This window comes from Gracilinanus agilis, chromosome 2 (genome assembly GCF_016433145.1).
Source record: "Gracilinanus agilis isolate LMUSP501 chromosome 2, AgileGrace, whole genome shotgun sequence".
Lineage (NCBI taxonomy): Eukaryota > Metazoa > Chordata > Mammalia > Didelphimorphia > Didelphidae > Gracilinanus > Gracilinanus agilis.
The window spans coordinates 276,677,395-276,699,000 of NC_058131.1; the positions used below are offsets into that span (position 1 = coordinate 276,677,395).

At 42.6% G+C, this 21,606-nt stretch overlaps 1 protein-coding gene across 2 annotated transcripts in view; it reads left to right on the forward strand.

Moving 5' to 3' along the window:
• The first annotated feature begins 5,127 nt into the window (after nucleotides 1-5,127).
• The window catches only part of BRD3 (bromodomain containing 3), a 50,083-nt gene continuing 33,604 nt past the window's right edge, over nucleotides 5,128-21,606 (forward strand). Inside the window, exon 1 of one of the 2 annotated variants that reach the window (XM_044663946.1) lies at nucleotides 5,128-5,388. The gene's annotated coding sequence lies outside the window, so the exon portion shown is untranslated. The remainder of the gene's footprint in view (nucleotides 5,389-21,606) is intronic. The other variant, XM_044663945.1, reaches the window with a different exon arrangement.

Consider the following 21,606-nt stretch of genomic DNA (forward strand, 5'->3'; position numbering starts at 1 on the left):
CTGCCTCCAGCATCCCACCCCGCTGTTCCTCAGTCCTTGCCCACCTGCCAGGAACCGGGGGCCAGTTTAAATGCCCGATCCGCACGCTGACCTGGGGGTAACCCCCCTACTGTTCCCCTATTCCCCCCTAGTCCGGAGGAGGGGGGGCGGGGTGGGGGAAGGTAGAGGGAGGGCGGGGGAGAGAAAAAGGCGGCGCCGGCTCGGCTGGGACATGTAGTCTGACGGGTCTCGGCCTCCCTTTGGCTGCCCCGGTGCGGGGTCCGGCTCCAAACTACGACTCCCGCCAGGCCATGCGCCGTAGCGCATGAGCCCTACATAGCTCTAGCGCATCTATTATGCTGCCTTGCCGAGGATAAAAAGAAGAGCAACCGGAGGGACTATAAGGCAAACGTTGCTGAAGCTGCCGGGGCAAAGTAATCTATTTAATCTTACCCTTATATTCGTTTGGTGCTGCGGTTGCATTGCTATCTCCGATCCGTCTTTTCTGGCGGGGGTGTGTGTGTTAGACGGTTTGGGGTGGGGGCGAGGTGGGGGCGAAGGAGAAGCCTGTTCAGAAAGGCCAGTGCCTGGTGGAAAGAGTAAAACGCTCCCTGGGTTCTGCAGCCTTTGTGCATTGCAACAATGTAACAAAGCCAGCTGGGGAGCCCAGACGTTGTAGCTGACTGGGGTTGTGTATCTGTGTGTGCGTGTGTCTTTGTGTGTGTGTATATTGTGTGTGTGCGTGTATGTGTGTGTTTTCCACCTTCCCTCCTCTCCTCCTCCAGATCGGGGCGCCCAAGGAGGAGCCCCGGCGGACGGTTGCATCGCGATCGCTCGTCTCCTTGGTCGCCCCCTCCCCTTCCCCCGCCGCCTCTCGGGGCGCCTTCTTGCCCCCTCCTCGGTCTGCTCCCCTTACCCCCACGGCCCTCCAGCCGCCCGCTGTGTACCCCAGGCACCCCCGCTCCAGATCTAGGAGCTGGCGAAGCTGGAGCCCGGGAGCCCCGGCTGGTCTCACAGAGCCAGCCTCGTCCATCGCTCGCTCGCTCACGGAAGGGAATTTTTTTCCTCCCTGTGCCCGCCATCTTTTGAAGGGGGAAAATAAGAGGGAGAAGGGAAAGGTGAGCCGAGGCACCCTCCCCAGCTGCCCCAGAGGCGAGGTCGCCCGAGCCGGACACGGCCTTGGCGGCTCTCCCGAGGCTCCTGCGAGCAAATGGCTCTTCGGTTTCGATCCGCGGCGAGTTTCCCGGCTGGAGAAAGCCGCCCCCACCCTCCGCCTTTCCCTCCTTCGCCTCCTCCCTCCCTCCCTCCCTCTCTCCTCTCTCTTCGGCCGTCCCTCCCGGCTCCGTCCAGTTTGAGTTGTGGCGAGGAGAAAGGGGCGGTAGAGCCGGGGCACCGGGAAGTGTGGAGAGCGCTTGGGAGCTTAGGCCCTGGGAGGGGGCCATGGAGCGGGGGCAAACAAGGAGGGCGGGCGGGTGGCTTGTCCTGGCCTGGGTTACCCGCTCCGCGCGGCGCTCCCGAGGCGGGCTCCAGGTGGGTTTCCTTCCAATCGGTTTCTTTGGCCTTTTGGCCCAAAGTTCTGGGGGATGGGATGGGGTGGGGGTGGGGAGGTGGGGAAGAGAGGCACGGAGAGAGAAGTGAATTTCTGGGCCCCACAAAGGGTCTGAAAACTCAATTTAAATCCAGACTGAACAGTGTGTTTAAGTAAATTTAAGTTGAGGCCACTCTTGTCTTGTGGGGTGTGTTATGGGTTTCTCTTTTCTTTCCCACCCCAATTTGACTCTAGATGGCATCTTCCAGGATTGTGCCAAAGTGAGGTTTTAAGGGTGACTCTCCCAAATCAAAAGGGAATGAATATTCATTTCAAAATCTCCTCTTGCCCTCACTTGGCTAAGAAATCTTTTTCCTCCACTTGTGTTCACGAGGAACAGAAATGAGACTCCAGCAGAAGGCATGATTTCCTTTCTCTTTGCAAAGTTTTCCAGGGGAAGGGATGATAATAACCCCCAGCCTGAGTTTTGCCCCTTTCTCCTATTTTCCATTGATTTGGTAGGATGAAGGCATTGAAAGTGAATGGGATGTTCATAATCTGTGGATCATTGATTTGATGGGCCATAGCTACTCTAGAGCAGCTATAATGGGCCATCTTGTTAACTCACACTTTTAGGGACCTTTAAATAATGGGGCACAAAGGCTTCTGTTGTAGTTTATCATTTCAATGGGACACTAAATTTTTGGCGCAAAGCCTCCTGTTTCACAATGCCCAAACTTGTCATCACCACTTGGATTTGAAATGCAAGTGCCCCTAGCATGCTGGCAGAATTAAAATGGGGGGGGGAGGGGTGACTCATGTGTGAATGAACCAGGTGATAGGCCAGGTATCCAAAACAAATGAGAGCTTTCCATAGGTTAAATTTAAAGATAAGAGAACTTTTGAGCTATCTCTTCCCTCCCTCCAACCTCTAAGAAAATTCCTAGAAAAACCCCTTGTCTGGAACTTTTTTCTTTGAAACTTTCCACCTTCCCCCATATTTTCTTTTTAATGGAGGGTACTATAATCAATCAACAATTATTTATTCAGTATCTACTTAGTATTTAACACCATTATATCTTGAACTCATAAGTATAACCTGCTAGATCTGGTTGATATTGAATCAATGAAGCATCATATTTGTAAATAAAGTGACTTATTAGCCCAGCTGCCTTCAGAATCTGAAGTGGCCCAGTGATTCCAGATGGTGAAATAATAGGGTACATAGTCGGGATCTTTTTTTGACCTTATTGATAAAGCTGAAACCATATTCCATTTGCAGAGTTTTTTTTTTAAAGGGCTTTTAAAGTAACTTTAAAAAAAAAGTCTTGAAGTTGTGATATAAACTCAAATCTTAGATGGAATATTGATTTCAAGGTTTTCAGGTATTAAAAAGTCACCTTTGAAACGTGAATATAACTACTTTATGGAGTTCTTCTGAAATCAGCTTGCACATGCTAAGGAAGCAATCTTGTAAATAAGTTTCAGTATTAGTAAACATTCAGTTCTCTTCCTGAAATCCACTAAAGCCTGAATAACAGAAAGTGAAACTCCCAGAGGAAAAGAAAAAAGTGAAACTGGCCGTCCTAGACTCAAAATATCCTCCGGCTTTTCAACAAACAGTTCTAGTTCTCTCATTTCAGCAGTGAGAAATACTCTATAGCATCCTAAGAACCTGGATGTGGCTACTATCATGCCAGTTAATGGAGGAATCTGTTGGGGGAGAATATATATATATATATATACATATATATATATATATAGACCCATAATAAGGTGCTTAACATTTTTAGTTTATGATCTTAGACATTTCATTTACTTTGTTTATGGAAGCTAAGCTTTAGTTAGACCATGTAAGTATAAGTATTGATTAAGAACATCTTTAAAAATTAAGATAATTTAATGATTGGATTAATAATTCTCATGAATTGGCTTCATGTCAGACCACTTGTTAGCCAAGGTTCATGTTGGAAAGAATTGTGCTACCTCAAAGATCCATTCCCAGCAAGATTTATGTTTATTTAAATATATATAAACTTTATGTGTGTAATATGTTAATTTTATACATATATATATACATATATGTGTATATATATATACACACACACATACACAAATTCTAACCTCACAGGTAATAGCTTTTACAATCAGTGAACTAAATTATAGCCACTATCTATTTGCTCCTTTTTCAGAATGGATAAAATAATTGAATCTTCAATATTGATTGGGGAGTGGGCACTGGTCCTTTCTGCTCCTTTGACTTAAAAGCTTGCAATTATTCATTCTTTAAGATATATTATGATTAAGTCATGAACCCTGTGGTTTTGGTGACCCTGATAGATGCAAGAGCATGAAAAATCATTACAATACATTGGTAAAATACATTGGCAAAAAAAATTTTGGGGGGGGAAGGGCAGGGAAAAGAATGAGGAATATGCCATCTATGGGTATGTGAGGTGGGATTACAAAGGATTGGGGTAGATTGTCTGCTTTAAACCATCTTCACTAAAACCATTATTTTAAAAATACTTAAAATTTTAAAATACTGCTAGTGCCTCCCCCCAAACCATCTTCAATTTAACTGCTTTTTTATTTGTATTCACTTTATATTTATGTTCTATTTACTTATATATGTGCTTATCTCCTAAATTAAATGTGAACTTCTTGTGAGTAGGAATTGTTTAATTCTTTGTACTTAGAAACATCTTAGAAACTAGCATAGTGCCTGGCAGGTATTTAATAAATACTTGTTGATTGATTTAAAATGATTGGGGTGGGGCGGGGCAGCTAGGTGGCTCAGTGGATAGAACACCAGTCCTGGAGATGGGAGGGGGTCTCAGGTTCAAATGTGGCCTCAGACACTTCCTAGCCGGGTGATCCTGAGCAAGTCACTTAACCCCAGTTGCCAAGCCCATATTGCTCTTTTGCTTTGGAGCTGATACTTAGCGTTGATTCTAAGTCAGAAAGAAAGGGTTACAAAAAAAAAAGGAGGAGGATAAATGCTAAACTTTTTTTCTGGACCTTAGGAGGGGGAGTGCTATAGGAACATGTGGGATATTTTCATGGATGCCTTTCTCTGCCAGAGCTCCTTTGGGAGGCTTGATATGACAGCCTAAAGAGCACTTGTATTGTTTCTTGACTGCCTCCCCTCCCCTCCACAGCAAAGGCAGTGTTGAGCATAGAAAGATAAAACAGGAGTCATAGCAACATTTGTGTGTTTCATGTATTTGGGTCAAGAAGAATTGATTTGGTTTTCTGCCCTATTCTGTAATGTGATCTTGTATTTCCCTTGTACCCACAGTTGCTCTAGAATAAATGCAGCGATCTGACATATCTTTCCATTAAATTTTCTAAAACTCATCCATCCCTGGATGCCAGGATGCACTGGTGTAGAATACACATTCCTGTTGTCTCCTATCAGATAGCTGAAAATCATTTTTTTTTTTTTTCAGAATAAAGGGGTGGGGTGGAGAGGGTGGGAAAACCTCACCCTCGTGGTATAAACTTTTAAATCTTTTGTTCTTGTTGTTGTTCTTGTTGTTAATGCTTCCTGCTCCTTGCAGTTATAGCCCTGAGAGACAAGGGAATCTTAGTGGGGAAAGGAGTGAGTGAGTGGGTGGGGTGGAGATCATGTTGTCTGTTGCTTCAACTTGTGGTACTAGTCCCATGTATCTTTGTAAAACCAACATTTTTTTTATTTTTTTTTTTTTTAGCAACCAGCCCTCTAGATTTGGTTTTCTGCTTTACTTTGTTTTTAGTGTTCAACAATAACATGGGGTCAGACCCAGGAAAAAGGTGCACCTCAGAGAATGCCTTTTGCCCCCTTGAAGGCCACTGAAAATATTGGTGGACAGAAGTTGATGAAGTGTGTTGGAGATCCAGTAAGTGGCAGATTCTCTGAGTACTGGGTAAAATATAAAACTCGGAATGAAATTGGATGGCAGGGGGTGGGGGAAACAAATTGTTTTTCATAGTTGAATTTTCCATTGATTATTCAAAGAGTCATTTGGGGTTTGGATGTTATCTTTAAATGTTAATCTGGGGTGAAACATTTGTAGAAGTGGTATTTAGGAATTGTTAAATATAGTCCCAAGGTGTTAGAGGCCTAACTACATATGTGCAGAGCACAAAAATACATTAGAGTGTTACTACCTTGTTGGTAATCCATCAACCATGAAAGAAAACCCACAAGTCAACAAAGAAAATTAACTTAAGTGCTTACTGGATGTTTAGCCCTGGGTTCAGTCAGAATCATGGGGGTGACTTAGAAGTATAAAATAGCTCCTGCCCTTTAGGAGCCCACAGTCTAGGGAGAGGGAGGAGAAAGGTCATAGAAATATTGTAATTTAAAAAATAATAATACAAACTTTAAAATAAAGAAATTTAGCCTGAAAGGTGCATCTCTTATATAATCAAGTGACAGCAATTTTCCATAGCTACCAAGGGACACTGCCTCTTGGAAATCTTGAAACCCTCTTAGAAAGTGGCACAAGGCCCTGCCTTTGAGACAGTTTTGCTTCTCAGTTTGCATGATTCTGAATTATCCATTTCATCAAAACCCAGTTTCTGTCGAGGAACCTAAGCTTTGTAGATGGGGGAAGAAAAGGAAACCTTGTTCCTATTTGGGAAGTATAATTTCAAGTCTCCCAATGGAAAAAGCATGTGGTTTAAGGGGAAAAAAAACATGGTAGAATCTAATAAAGGCCTCATTTGAGAGCGAAATTGAACCATCCCAAATTGTCTACTTGCAAACTTGAGGCAATTTGATGAGCACTTGCGAGTTATTACTTTAAAGAGCAGCTCTAATGTAAATTTCATGCCGTCTTCCCATTAGGAGTTATGGAAATATTTGCTGGAGCTGTTGTCTTCAGCTGTACCGGACTTACACAAATGTTTCTATTCTGTGTGTTTCTACTGGGATTTGAACTCTTTCCATGGCCAATTTAAAAAAAAAATGCAAATATGTTTTTCCAGACTGAAATGTGTGGGGCTATTTCCTGGGGCTGGCTTGGATTAAAATGCAACATACTCTGCTGTTGCATTGCGTTGTTGCTTTATCCTTTTTTGGTGGTTGTCAGAGTCTAGGGAGGACATGAATTCAAACTTAGCATTTTTGATAGAAGGTGGGTTCAGAGAAACTATCAGATAAAACAAAGGTGGATGACATTCTGGAGGGGAGATCCAGGTATAGGTAGCCTCTTTGGGAAGCCCCCAATTCGAAGACATTTTCTGTTTACTCTTTTCCTCCCTCCCCAACCCCCCCCTCTCCCCTCCAATACAGTGATGTTCCACAGCCATAATGGTTGCAGATGTGTGTGTGGCTCACAAAGCATCTTCGTTGCTTTTGAATTGACAACTTCATCCTAAATAGAATGGATCGTCTTTAAACAATTCCATTAAGGAATTTTTATTTTCTTTGGCCTTAGAACTAACTTTCAGACCCCACAATGAGGTGGATTAGTTAGCATTTTGAAAGTCTGCAAGTTACTTTTTCCCTCTGTTTCTTACATTGGATCTCATTGAAAAATCCATTTTCATAGGCTCTTGAGCTGGAAGGGGCCTTAGAGATCACCTAGTTCAGCTCACTCATTTTATAGATGAAGAATCTGAGGGCCAGAGAACTTAAGGGACTTGTCCCAGGTCACACAGGTAGGAAAGAGCAGATCAGGTCCTCTGACTCCTAATCTGTTGCTCTTTACCCACAATCCTCGGCGTGCACACAACCACACAGGGAAACATGGCCTCAGCAAGTACTTACACAGGAGCCTTCCTCTCATTCTTTCCTTGGTGTCCTAGTGTTAGTAGGTCCATAAGCTAAAATTCTTTCATTATGTCAGTTGTTAAGCCCCTTTGAATGAAAGCTAATACAGATACAATTTATTTATTTTTAAGCCTTTACTTTCTGTTTTAGAATGGATTCTGAGTATCATTTCCAAAGTGGAAGAGCGGCAAGGTCTGGGCAGTCAGGGTTAAGTGACTTGCCCAAGGTCACACAGCTAGGAAGTATCTGGTGTCAGATCTGAATCTAGGATCTGCTGACTCCTGGCTTGCCTTTTATCTACTGAACCACCCAGCTGCCTCAAAGATGGAATTTATATCAAGCAAGTCACTTCCTTGCTCTGGGTCCCATGTCCTCTCTCTATAATTAATCAGTCAGTTAGCATTTATTAAATACCATCTAGGTGCTCATACACTGTGCTAGGTGTTGGGGATACAAATGCAAAAAAATGAAACAGTCCCTATTTTCAAGGGGCTTACATTCTGGTAATGTCTTTAGAAAGAAAGGGTTAAATGAATGATCTCCAAGTCACCTTTGATTCTTTGACTCTGAAGCCAATCATGTCCTGGGGATATTTTAATTTGTAAATAGTTCATAAACCACAATTTTCTCTCTAATTATCACTGCCTTCATCAATTAGGCATTCTCCAGGTCCTCTTTCTAGAATTCCACTAGGAAATTTTTGTTTTCTTTGTGCTTGACCTCACTCTCAGGGCCCCACCCCCTCCCAGAGGAAATTAGTTGAGATGGATCTCTTTGACAGTCTCTCTAGCTTTGTCCTTGAGAGCAGTGGACTTTGGCAGAGTTTCAGAAATATTTGTACCTTTTTACAAAAGTAACTGTTCAGAGTGAGGCTTCCTGCACCTGTGATAATCCATAACCTCAAATGGCTGTGTCTCTTCCTCTTTTCAGGTAGATTGTGGTGGGGTGAGGGAGTGGAGAAGGCTGCCTGCAGATGACTTGTTTGCCAATTCATTTTCTTATGCATGATCAACTTTGATAATTTGTAAGGTCCTGTTGGCTCAGATACTTGAAGCTCTAATTCTCTTTATTTTCTAAAATTCCTCTTGATTTTATCATTCTCTGTTTTAAGATCCCTTCCAGCTATGAAATTCTTTTATTCGGTGACCTAATAGATTGGTGCATTCTTGGGGTGGGGGGAGGGGATGGAAGTACTTAGCTTGAGCTCTTCCTCTTCATTTAAAAAAAGTAAAATCCTTAGAGAGGGACACCAATGATGAGGGCACCTCTCACCCCATTTCCCTTTTGTTTTTATTATTTTTATTTTTAATTTAATTAATTTAGAATATTTTTCCAAGGTTACATGATTCATGTTCTTCTCCCTCCCCATCTCTCACCCCCCCACCCGTAGCCAATGAGCAATTCCACTGTGTTTTACATGTGTCATTGATCAAGACCTATTTCTATATTATTGATATTTGCATTAGGGTGATCGTTTAGAGTCTACATCCCCAGTCATATCCCCATCGACCCATGTGATCAAGGAAATGTCCTTCTTCTGCGTTTCTGCTCCCACAGTTCTTTCTCCAGATTTGGACAGCATCCCTTTTGTTTTTAAACCCTTACTTTACCTCTTAGAATCTGTACTGTGTATTGATTCCTAGGCAGAGGAGGGGTATGGGCTAGGTAATGGAGGTTAAATGACTTGCCCAGGGTCACCTAGGTAGGAAGTGTCTGAAGCCAGAACACTGCCTCTAAGCCTGGCTTTCAATCTACTGAACCACCTAGCCACCCCTCCTCCCCTTCCTCTGTAGCCTCTTTGCCTCCCCTCCCCCCTGCTAAGGGAAGAAATAAAAATGCAAGTAACAAATAAAATCTGTTAATCTGGGCCCATCTAAAGGGGAAAAGAGAAGAAATTAATTGAGAGGATTAAAGAAAAGCCAGAATTGTGACCACTATGTCGATCTGGGCATGTATTGCTGTGCCCAAACTCTTGTAATGCTAATGTTTTGAAAAAAACAAGGAACAGAAGGTAAAGGATTTCTGAAGAAATCTGAAGCTTTTAGAAAAACTGGATCGAGAAAGCATGAGGAAACTTCAAAGCCAGAGTCAATGAGTAAGTGTTAACATTTGGCCATTAAGGGCTAAAAGCATCGGCATCTCAGGATCTGGGTGCCCAGGCTACTGGAAGTATGGTTCAGTGAAATTCTACACACAGAATTCAAAGAAATTCCTGAATGGGGGTGGGGGTAATGGGAGGAAGCTGCAAGGAGAGTGATTTTAACCTGAAACTCGAGTCATAAACTTTCAGCCCAACCCCCACCTAAAAAAAAAAAAGACTTTAGTTCTTATAGAGGTGTGGTATAGATAATTGTAGTTTTCACCCAGAGAAACTTGGATTCAGAGCTCATTTCATTTGTATGAGCATGGACAAGTCACTTAAACACTTTCTGAACCTCAGTTTACTCATTTGTAAAAGGAGGTTAATAATACCTGTACTGCATGCCTTAGAGTGTGATTGGCAGGATCAAATGAGACTACCAAAATTGCCTTGCAAATATATAAATCTCAGCCATGATGTTGATGGTTACTGCCCATATGAACTGAGGCTAGAGTAAAAGTAAGGAAGAATTTGGAAGCAAACTTAGATTTACTATAAGGGCCCAATTTATGTGTTAACTTACCCCAAGTTGGAATAAAGAAATTAGATTTCTTTTTTAAAAAAATTTTAAGGGGATTTTGAATTCCCTTTGTCCAGACTTTATATATATCCCAAGATCTCCTTGTGTTGTGATAAAATAGTCTCTTCACTACTTCGTTAAATGTGTGTGTACTGGAGCTGTGGGGAAGGGGATGGCAAAGGAAGAACCAAGATTTTAGGGGCCTGGGCTATGGCAGAGAAGTCCCCCCAAGGGAGGGAAATAGAGTGGGGTAGCCTAGTTCTTGGGGCCTGCCTTAGGCCAGTGGCTTTTACTCCCAGATGCATCTCATTGCATGATGATTGCCTGCATTCCATTGGAATGCACTGGTTTATTTCATTCAGGAAACAGTTGTCTCAGTCAGTCACAGGGGCCAGGCACCAAGACTCTCAAGAGCAAGGATTTGCCTTCTTTAGATCCAGTTTCACGTGATTTAGAATGGCGGCTCCTTAGCAGCCCAGAGAATATTTTATATCTGCTCTGGGCCTCACCTAGCACACCCTGGGCTTTCAGTAATTATTAAATAGCTGTTGTCATGGTATTCGCCCCCTTGCAGATAACCCAAATCCAAGGTTCCTTAGCACACACCTGATCCTAGTTTCCCCACCTTTCAAATGGGGAATAATAATCTTAACTCCTGTTTATAGGAGCAGCTTAGAACAATACAAAGCGATCTGTGGGTGGGTATCAAGGTGGTAAAAGTACTGAATTTGCAGTAAGAAGACACAGCCTCAAGTTCAGATTCTGCAACTTAGGAGCTATATTGAATGAATGAATGAAGAATGAATCATTCCATGTCTCTGAGCCTCAGTATCCTTATTTGAAAAACTGAGCACAATAATAGCAACTTGACTTCCTTCATGGGGTGATTGATAGTGGAGGTGAGTGACACAATATATTTAAAAGTGCTTCATAAACTAAGGTTCTGTACATGTGTTAGGTGCTGATACTGGTAGTTTGTAACTGTGATCTGCCTGTAAGACATGAGCAAGAAAGGGTGCCCTTTAACATCATGATTCTTTGCTTTCTTGGGAGAATTGATCACATGAGGGCTTGTGGAGATATTGTAGGATGAAGCATGACACTAATTCTACAAATGGCAGGTTCCATCCCTAGAAATAAAGTTTCAGCGTATTCCTTGTAACTGAATGAGCCAAAAGTTGGGCTTTTGTTCAGTGTTTCTCAGTGCTAGTAAAAATGCACAAGCCTGAAAGTTTCTATTTCTCATTTGTCCCAAGTCAGTCATCTTCAAACCATTTTCCTGCTTTTAGATGAGTTATATTTCATTTATGGTGTTTGAGCCTGTCATGTGGTTAAATACCCAGTTTTGCAGGTTGAAAGACACTTTAATGAAATCTATTTTCTCCATCCCCAGTCCCTTGTACAGGGTTCCTGTCATATTCCCAAAGAGTTTTTGAGTGGTTAAGAAAAATTGCTCTTTGAATCATAAAATGCTAAAGCAAGAAGAGGTCCTAGAATGTATGTTATAATAACAGAAGGCAGAATGTTTAAACTAAGGGTCCTAAAATGTAGGGCGTATTATAAAAACACAGACCATAGAATATCTAGTTGAAAGGGATTATTATCAGTTGACTCTCCTCTGACAGATGAGAAAACGGAGGCCCTGGGCTATCTATCAGGACTAGAGCCCAAGTTTTGTAAAATCCAGCCTGGGACTCTTTCTACCACTCTACACCACTCTGATTCATAGATCCTATGATGAGGTTCCATCTAGGGGAAGAAACTCCTGGTCCCCTGGTGTCAGAAAATCTCCCACCTCTAAACTCCAGAGCTCAGCTGATAAAATCAAGATTCTTACAACAGCAGGAAGACCGTTTTAGATTGTCAGGGTTTGCTTAAGTTTATGGCATGGGGTGCATCTTCTATGTGGTTTTTGGTCCAGTGAACTTTTTTTTAGCATTTCAAGGTATGTTTGTCTTGGATGTTTTGGTTCCTGAAACCCAACCTCACAACTTGTCAGTTTTTCAAGATCCACTACAAGTCATCTGCTTTCTGGGTTTTCCTTCACACCGAAGTACTTTGTGGCTTGTTTGAAAGTTTCAGATTGGCTTGTCCCAGATAAGAATTGCCTAATCCTGTTGCCTCTTTTATCCAGTTTAATATTTGGTGCTTCATTGATTACAGTGATACTTTAAAAGAAAGAAAGAAAGCAAAACCTAAGGAAGTCGAAGCCCAGGCATATGTGGAATGGGGACAAGAGCAAATGGGCTGCTTCCTTGTTTGTTTCTATTAATTTGCTCACTTTCTAGTCTGTTAAATTCTACAGATTTTCTGGAAGATCCTATTCTTATTCATTACTTTGCAGATTTGTTTTTGTCAGTGGTAATTATGTTGATACATACCTGTGTTTAAATATACCAGGTTTAAGGGAAGTGGTCAAGTCCCATTAATATCTAGGATACTCTGAATGTGAAGATCCTTTAAAATCTGCATTTGGGGTCAATTTAGATAGTTTTACAAACAACTAGAAAGTGCAGTATCTGCTGAGTAAGAATACTCTGCTGTTGTACAAACATTCAGAATACAAAGCCTCATGAGTGAATGGGAGGCTTGTCCTATTTTATTTCAATAAGATTTTTGTCTCTGCAATAAATAGCTTTTGGAATAAAGTGGTTGCTGGGGTGTGTTGTGTGGTGAATGCCATACAGCTGACAGCTTGGGGAACAGATTTTTAAATGCTCCTTTACTATGAGAGGTTTAAGTAGGAAAATTAATTGGTGCTACATTACATGTATCAAAAAACCTTTAGGCTCCCATTATAGAAAATGGTTTCCAGTCCTGAAGGCTTTAAAACTGTGATGTTGACTGTAATGGATGGGAAATGCGGAGCAACCAGTTCAAAACCTCTTTACGTACCTAGGCTTGCTCTAAATAGTAAAGCCTGAAAGGAAAGACCAGAAGTATCAAACTTGGTTCATTCTTTTGAGGGTAAAGGAAAAAAGACTACTAACGGTGTTTTTATATTTTGTGAATGGAGGACAAGCTCTTGATTTGGCGGTTTGCAGTTTTTGTTTTGTTTCTAGTAGTTGGGGGGCGGGGATTTTTTCCCCCTGGCTGTTTCAGAGACAGGCTTTCTCTCCACCACATTAGAGTTCTCTAGATACTAGCCCTTCTTAGAATGGCTCCCCGCCCCTCCCCCTGGCCACACAACCCCTCTCACTGGAGAGTGTCTCCGAGAGACTTGGGACATCCTCCTGTTATGGCTGGATACAGGAGAGGGGCTTCTCCTGCCACCAAACTAAGCCAGCTTAGGGGAAGAAAGGGAGGGAGAAGCCTGCAATTACAGAGCGCCCCTTCCCTCCTTATTGGAAAGAGGAGGAAAGAGAAGATCTTTTATTGGGAAAGGACCTAGGGATCACGAGATTTAGAGCTGGAAGCGACTTAGTCCAAGTCCCTCATTTCAAACATTTATACTTGAGGAAACAGTCCCAGAAGGCAAAGAGAAACTTGTCCTATGTGACATAGGTAGTAAGTAACATGGCTGGGAATAATGCCCGAGTCTTCTGACCTGAAATCCAGTGTTCTTTCCCTAAATCAGGCCAGCTGAGCAACTGGCCCTGAAGACTGTTCTGAGTCCTCTCCAGGAATTTTGGAAGCATCCCACATTTCATCAGTGTGTATTTCTGGCTCTTATTTCTGCTTAAGAATGAGTGTACAATCTAGCACAGTGTTTTTGACTTCCCCCATTCATTGCAAAGTGTTGAATTTGGAATCAGGGGCCTCAGACTGAAATCTCAGCTCTGATACTTAGTCGTGTGATTGTGGGACTGGACAAATCACTCAGTTTCCTCCTCTGTAACACAGCTTATTTTACATTCCTGCCCCTGGGAGGGGCAGAGTGGTATAAGACGAGTGTCAGATTTGGGGTCAGAGCAGTGAGTTCAAAACTCGGCACTACTACTTACTATCTCTGTTCCCTTGGACAAATAACTGATTCTCTGGGCTTCATTTTCCTAATCTGTAAAATAACTTGAACTAGAAAACCTTTCCATCCCTCACTCAGTGATCCTATGAAGAAAGCATAATACCAACCTTCAAAGTACCATAGAAATAGGTGTGCAGTTAGGGGGCTCGGTGGAGGGAGGGCCAGCCAAGCTTGGAATTGGAAAGACCTGGGTTCATATCTGGCCTCAGATACTTCTTAGCTGTGTGACCCTAGGCAAGTCACTAAGCCCTGATTGCCTAGCCCATGTCTTAGAGTTGTTACTAAGACAGAGTTAGAGTTATTTTTTAAAAAGTACTATAGAAATGTAGGTGGTTATTGTCATCTCTTTGTAATTTAGAAGAATGGCCCACATATTAGGGTGCTTTTATGACAATGTCGGAATCACACCTACACTGTAGGCTTTCTAAATAATTAAGGTGGGAATTTGGCCAATATTATAACCAATCAATCAAGCATTATGCACCTTCTATGCAGTGAGGCTGCTCTGTAGATGGAGAGTCAGGCATGGATACGGGTCCTGGGTTAAAATCTGGCCTTATACTCCCTAGCTATGTGACCCTGGGCAAGTCACTTTACCTCAGTTGCCTAGTCTTTACCAAATTCTGCTTTGGAACTGATACTTAGTATCAATTCTAAGCTAGAAGGTGAGGGTTTTTAAAAAAGCACCTACTATGTAGCAGGCACCATACTTGGATACAAAGACAAATGAAATAGTTTTATTATTATTTTTTTTTATTTTTAATTTCTTAAACCCTTACCTTCTGCCTTAGACTCAATACTAAGTATTGGTTCCAAGATATGAGTGGTAAGGGCTAGACAATGGGGGTTAAATGACTTGCCCAGGGTCACACAGCTGGGAAGTGTCTGAGGTCAGATTTGAACCTAGGACCTCCTGTCTCCTAGGCCTGGCTCTCAATCCACTGAGCTACCCAGCTGCCCCCCAAATGAAATAGTTCTTGGGGAGTTTATATGCGCTCGGAGAGAAACAACATTTAGACCTAGAAGTATATACAAGATTTTTGGGATGGAGGGAGGCACCAACAGCTGGCAGCTAAGAAGGGGAAGAGATGAGGAAGAGCCTCCAATAGGAGGTGGTATATGAGTTGTGCTTGGAAGGAATCTTGGGATTTTATAAGAGGGAGAAATGAAGAGGGATGCCTGTGTAAAAGCATGAAGACAGGAAGCTAGAACATTGTGTGTGAGGATCAGCCAGCATGCCAGTTTGTGTGTAGATTACCTGAAGGAAAGGACTATATAGTAAGGCTAGAAGGCAGGAAGTAGGCAAGTTGTGAGGGGCTTTACATGCAAAAGGAAGGGCTTTTATTTGACACAAGATAAAATAGAGGAGCCATTGGAGTTTATTGTGCAGGATAGTGGCATTGTCAGACCTGTGCTCTAGCAAAATCACTTGGGAAGCTGTGTGGAAGATGGATTAGAGAGAGGAGAAACATGAGGTTATTGCAAGAGCCCCAGCCTGTGGTGGGCGTAACAGAGCGAGGTAGTCTATGATCAGGTTGGTGGTTCTGACCAGTTGTGTTCCATACACAGGTGAGAGATTTTAAATTGCCCACTGGAGTCACCTCTGGAAAAGACTGAAGCAGAAGGCATCGCTTGGCTGGCCCACAGAAACAGATGGAAAACAAAGTAAAACTGAGTGACATTCTGGCAAAGTAGAATTGAGTTTATGAGAAAATACAACATAATCTTAATGACCACAAGTAGCCAAGGCTTGAATTTCATGTATGTTCATCTCCTTTGTGGTCTTGTTGCAAATCAACTCTTAAGTGAGGTTTTTTCCCAGCTTACAATTTGTATTGCTAAGAAGCATCCTTGGATTGGTCAAGAAATGACCAGTCACCCAGTAGGTGCTTGCTAAATGTGCCTTAGTCTTTGGAGGAGAAGAGTGTGAAATCGCTAAGATCTTAATTCTGTTTGGAAATTGCAGGACTGTTTTCAGGTTCCTTTCTTTTGCCTCTTTCCTGCCCACTCTGGAATTTATTTCCCACTCCTCCCTTTCCCCAATGAAAGACAGTGATGACAAATGACCAAAGTTGTCCTATTGGGTGTTCTGTTCTGTGATAGATTCCTTTTGTTAGATTGCAGGAATCTGTGATGGTGACTCATTCAGTTTTTCTCTACTGGCCTGCCCGGTCACTGTATTTGGAGGCAATTAATTTCCCTCGTGATAACTCAATACCATATAGATTTTTATGTTTCTAAAAAATTATTATTATTAGCTTTATTCCCAAGAATTCTACTTTCAGAGGGATTTCCAGCAAAGTAACCAACCTCTGCTTTAGAGTAGGCATGACTTAGATAAAAAAATGGCCAATTCCTAATCTGATAGAGCCATTTGATAGGCCAGTGTTTGGCAGCATTATTCTAACAGAAGGGAAGAATGCGAATCTGCCCATTGGCAAGACCCCCTGGCCTGGATGGATAGATAGCTTTTAAAAGGGTGACTTGTTTTGTGTGTTGGAATAATGGTAGTAACATCCCTGTCCATAGCCCTTGCCTTCCTGGCTTTTAAATTGGCACCACTCTTATTCATCAGTCTAGTATAAGTATTCCCTGTTGCCAAGACTGTCACCATAATTAACCCTCTGATGAATTAGATTGGAGATATGGGTTCATATTTCCAGTTGGCTGTTCATTCCTTTTTTTTCATCTAACTTTTGTGAAGTGCCAGTGCCAGGGGAGGTAACACAGATAAACTACATTATCTGCTCTTGAAGGGCTTAGTATGGGAGTTTAACCAGAGTCACCCGGTAGGTAGGTGCTTGTTAAATGTGTCATAGTCTTTGCAGGAGGTGGGGTTTGAGTTTATGAGAAAAGCTAGATGATCTTGATGACTACAAGTAGCACCACCATAAATATAATATAAATTGGAACAGTATTGATCATTATCACCCTTTACTCGACTAGTAAGAATTAGAATTGTTTTTTACTTCCCTAGAAAGGCTTACTTAGTAGGTTTAACCATCACCTTTGGATCTGCTCCATGGTAACATTTTTATGATTCATTGGCAGGAAGTCTTAAGAATATACAAAAGATTCACAAGCCCTTGGAAATTTTCTGGAGTTTGTTGCAAGAGCACTGAATTTGGAGTCCAAAGGCCTGGGTTGTAATCCCAAGTCTGCCACTTACTACCCGTGTTACTTGACTTTAAAGTAAGTCATTGCCCCTTTTTGGGGCCTCAGCAAAATGAGGGGTTTGAGTTATATGTCTTTCAAGGTTCCTTTCAACTCTCAGATCCTATCCCTGGTTTTTAGGAATTTATTCCCTTGCTCCCAAGAGCCTGCTTCCATTTCCTCCCCTCCCCCAAATATTTTCCTCCATTTGGCTTCGTGAAACTGGACAGTGTTTCCTTTGGTCATTTTGGCAATCTGGGAGCCCAGGGGGTTTAAAAAAATTTTATCTGGATATTCTGGGTTTGGGTACTTAGGAAAGCTGCCCTCTTGACCATTAGATCTTACCAGGGAGGGGCTGGTTGGTGGCGGTGAGGGGACCTGGGCACTTGGGCATCTGTCCTCTGGCAGTGCAGGTGTGTGCCAGGGACAAAGATAGCTTTTGTATCCGACTTGTGGATTTTGTTACAACTCTGTCCTCACGCGCACATCCTGAACGTAGCACGTCCTGAGCATGTAATAAGACCCTGGGATAGTCCCAGAGGAGTTGATGTTGGGTTAATTCCATAATAAACATTATATTTGAAACCCCACACTAACTTGTATTAGCTAGCATTGCGTCCATTTTTGGCAAACGTGCAACACAAAACTGAAATGCTTCAGTGCATTCTGTCTGTCCTTGGCAATTCTTTTTCTTCAGCACAATACTGATCTCTCAGGCTTCAAAGACTGATTGAACAACAGCAGCAAAATCAGCAAAGCAGCATGGAGTGTGTCTTGTTGAATCCTCCTGGGTTATTTGCACACCATTCCTGCCCTTCCCCCTCCTCTGGCCTCCCATAGAGCTCAGAGCTCTGCTCTGGGGCCTGAATTTCTTGGATTAACAGGAAGTCAGACTTCAATTACTTTGTACACATCTGTTCTTTTGTGTCATTGATAGAAAGTATGTTGTAGTTTTTGTTTGTTTGTGTTTGGTAAAGGTCAAAGAGGGCTTTTTTCCTCCCCTTTGTCCTATTTGCAACATTTCTTTAATCAAATCCATATGAAGGGAAGCTGCTACTCTTTAATTTCCACTCTTGGGTGGAAGCTGAGGGTAACTCTTAATTTTAGGGGCCAGGGTTTCCTCCTCAGGCCTCATCAATGAGTGGTGAATTCTGGTTTGGGGCATTGTAACCGCCTGGTGTGGACTGCATAGTCTCTCCTCATCACCCTCCCCAATGACAAAAGTGTGTGGAAGGGCTCTCTAGAAATTGAGAGATAGACTGGGGGGCGTAAGGTCTTGCCCTACCCAACTGTTCTGTGGTTTGCACGCACCCTGTGAAGACCGGCACGAATCTTTTGGAGCCATAGCCTTGATTTCTTTGGCACTTGTTTCCCAAGTGGTTGTAGACATCCCAGGTTTTTCCTCTCTGCAATTTAGGTTAAAATGGTGGCCGAAAGGCATTGCATGGAAGGAGGAGCTGATGTTAAAGGAGGTTAGGTAAATGACCGACCCAACACAGCTTTTTGAACCGGAGAGATAGGACTGAGAGCCAAATCAGATTGCTTCCAGTGATCTGTCTTCTAATTCTGGAGTGGACTCTTGAGGTCCACGATGTAGTAAGTAGGCTGAGCAGGATGAAGATCCCGGGAGGCGTTGATGGGCAGGGCCAGCATTATTAATTTGGGAAGTGGAAGGGAGTAGAGAATGAGGTAGAGGCAAGAATGGAAAAGACAAGAGCTGCAGGTTTTGGTTGTGGTTTCCCCAAGATCCAAAATTGTCCATCAGGGAAAGTGGTGGCCTCTTGATTTCTATAAGGAGATAGATTGGGGGGAGGGGGGCGGCCTTATTAAGTCTCTCTTGCCTAAACCCTATGACTAACAATTGCAGAATAAATATGCCTCAGAAGACTTTCACTTTCTCTCTTCCTTTCCCTTACTCTTAAGGGCCTTTCTTCTTCCAGTTTCATACTCTTGTTTTAACCTCTGGGCATCAAACTAAGTCAACAAACTAAGGGTTGTTTCCCTTAGGGGTACTTACATCTTGCATATCACACTCACACCATCTCCTTCCCCTTCCTTTGTCTGGCATTTGGAGAAGCTGCAAATCTCTGCTGCTTCTTTTTCTCTTGTCCCATCTGCCCACCTTCCAGGCCTTTTAGCTGAAGCCAAGGGAGGAAGCCATGGGTATTCACACCTCTTGTCTTTTGACCACAATGTGACCCAGGGAAACTGACTCCCTCGAAGAGCAGAGGCCACTGGAGGAGACTCAGTATCCAACTGTGGTTCTAAGCATCTGTGGAAATACTTAGCTATTGTCAGCCTGGAGGAAAGACTGGAGATAGTGATGGTGGGAAAATCATCTGGTGACAGTTCTCTGTCAGGGAAACCAGAGGGAGGTTAGCTAGTCTGTATTCTCTTCAATATCTGAATTGACCCCATTTTTTTTTCCCAACATAGGAGACTCTGGCGGGAGAATGTAGGAGATGGTTTACAGGAGCTGCAGAGGGGGCAGTGTATGTGGGAGGGATAGATAGGGGAAGAAATGTTAGACTTAGAGCCCGGAGGCCTGGTTTTGAGTCCAAGCCCTGCTACAGTTATTAACAAATTGTTGATATGGGGCAAAACCAAAATAAAACACAACAAAAAAACCGACTCTTAATGCCTCATTTTCCTCATTTGGGGATAAGAATATTTATGGTTGCTATGAAGAAAATAACTTTGTAAATGTGGTTTAATGAAGAGCCTTGGGTTTAGGGTCAGAGGACCTGGGTTTCAGTCTTTATTCTGCTCCCTTTTACCTGTTTACCTAGGACAAGATGCTTCACCTTTCTGGGTCTGTAAGACTTAAGGGTGCAGAGGGTTAGACTATCATTTAGATGATCTTTCAACGCCCCTTCAAGTGCCAGATTCCACAACTTAAACCGCAGAAATTAAATGTTAAGAAATTAAACTTCAGAAATATAAAGAGTTGGTATTATTACCAGAATAACTATAAAGTGATTTTCTTTTTCCCTTTAGTAACTTTGTAACCAGTTTGAGAATTTAATTCCCCTCTGTCTGCCTCCCAGGCCTGGCATTAGGAGATGTCTGTTAGGTCCTAGAGATCTGTAAGCAGTTGTAAAATTTGGGAAATCGGTACCCATCTAGAAAATGACAATGTTGAATGAAGGTTCATGTTTCCTTAATTTCTGAAGAAGTAAACCAGGGAAAGAGCAATTAAATCAGCCCTGAAGTAAGGAGGCCACTAGAGGGTGAGGGAGCTAGTAGTCTCATTGGTTTCAGTTTGTGTCCATGGGAGTTAGGGTGACTTTTCAGCTGCCTTTTGTTTGAAATGAAGCAGGGGCCCAGGCAGTCATGAAACCAGTCTATGGCCACTGGAGTCAACATAGACACACTGGACATTGAACTAGCAAATCATTTCTATTGCTTAATATTTATCTAAACTCTATACATAGCAAACCAAAGCTTAGTCTTTCCTTATCTTCACATATTTACATGGACATGTATAATTTTCCCTTATGTGTGCTTTTTGGAGGTGGGGAGAGGGGAGGATTTATTTAAGTGGAAGAAATTGTATAATGAAATCTCAAGATTTGGAAAAATGAGAAGTGTGTTTCAGAGAGGATTTTTTTATCCAAATTCTACTAAGCTTTCTTGAAGTGGTTGGAATTGAAAGTTCCTTGTAAAAGTTGAAAGAGGTAAAAGGTTATGTCAGGTAGATTTTAACCAGTTTTCCTGCCTATGTAATAAAGCAGATTACTAATGAGTCTGCCCTTTGGTTCAGAAGTTGATAAATGATGAATGAGAATAGGTTTACTTAGAATCTCCTGGAAATTGAACAAAACGTGTATGATCTAGTATGTTCTCCCTAAGTTCTTAGATAGCTGAAGGGAGAAGACAGTGAATCGGCAATGACACGCAGGCCCCTTTTAAAATATGGGAACTCATTCAAAAAAGAGCCGGGAAAACTCCAAGTCGAAATTTAGGATAGATGAACCTGCATGGCACCACTAAAGAGATAAGGTCTAAGTTTAGAGTCCTGTCCCTTGGCCACATGAGTGAAGACAGTCCGGAAGGACTCCTTGGAATAGCTGCCCTGATTTCTTTCCCAGCCCCCCACAGAGATGGCTCCAGGCTCCAGGCCAGAAGCAAGCTCTGAGATTCCTTGCCCTCCAGGGAGCCAGTTTCCCAATCCTGCAACTAACAATTGGGGTACTGGCCAGCTAGTTTTGTTTTTCCCCTTAGATCCTGCTTGAATTAGTCAATTGGCTTTGTCTTGTGGAGGAGCACCTTGGCCTTATCAGGCCCCCTAAGTTTCCAGGATATGACGGCATTGTTCACAGAAATCTAGACACCGAAGTGCTGTGTAGGGCCAGGGGCTTTTAGTTCCTTGATACTCAGATTTCCATTTAAGAAACTGAAATGGGCAGGATGACCAGGGATCAGGCCTATATCTGCCTTCTCTAGGCCTCTCCCTGGGTGGATTCCCTTCCTAAAGTCTGATTGGCTGAATGATCAATCATGTCACAATCTCTTTACCATCACAAACCCCTTCTCCTTGGTTCTCGTGGTTACATTAGAA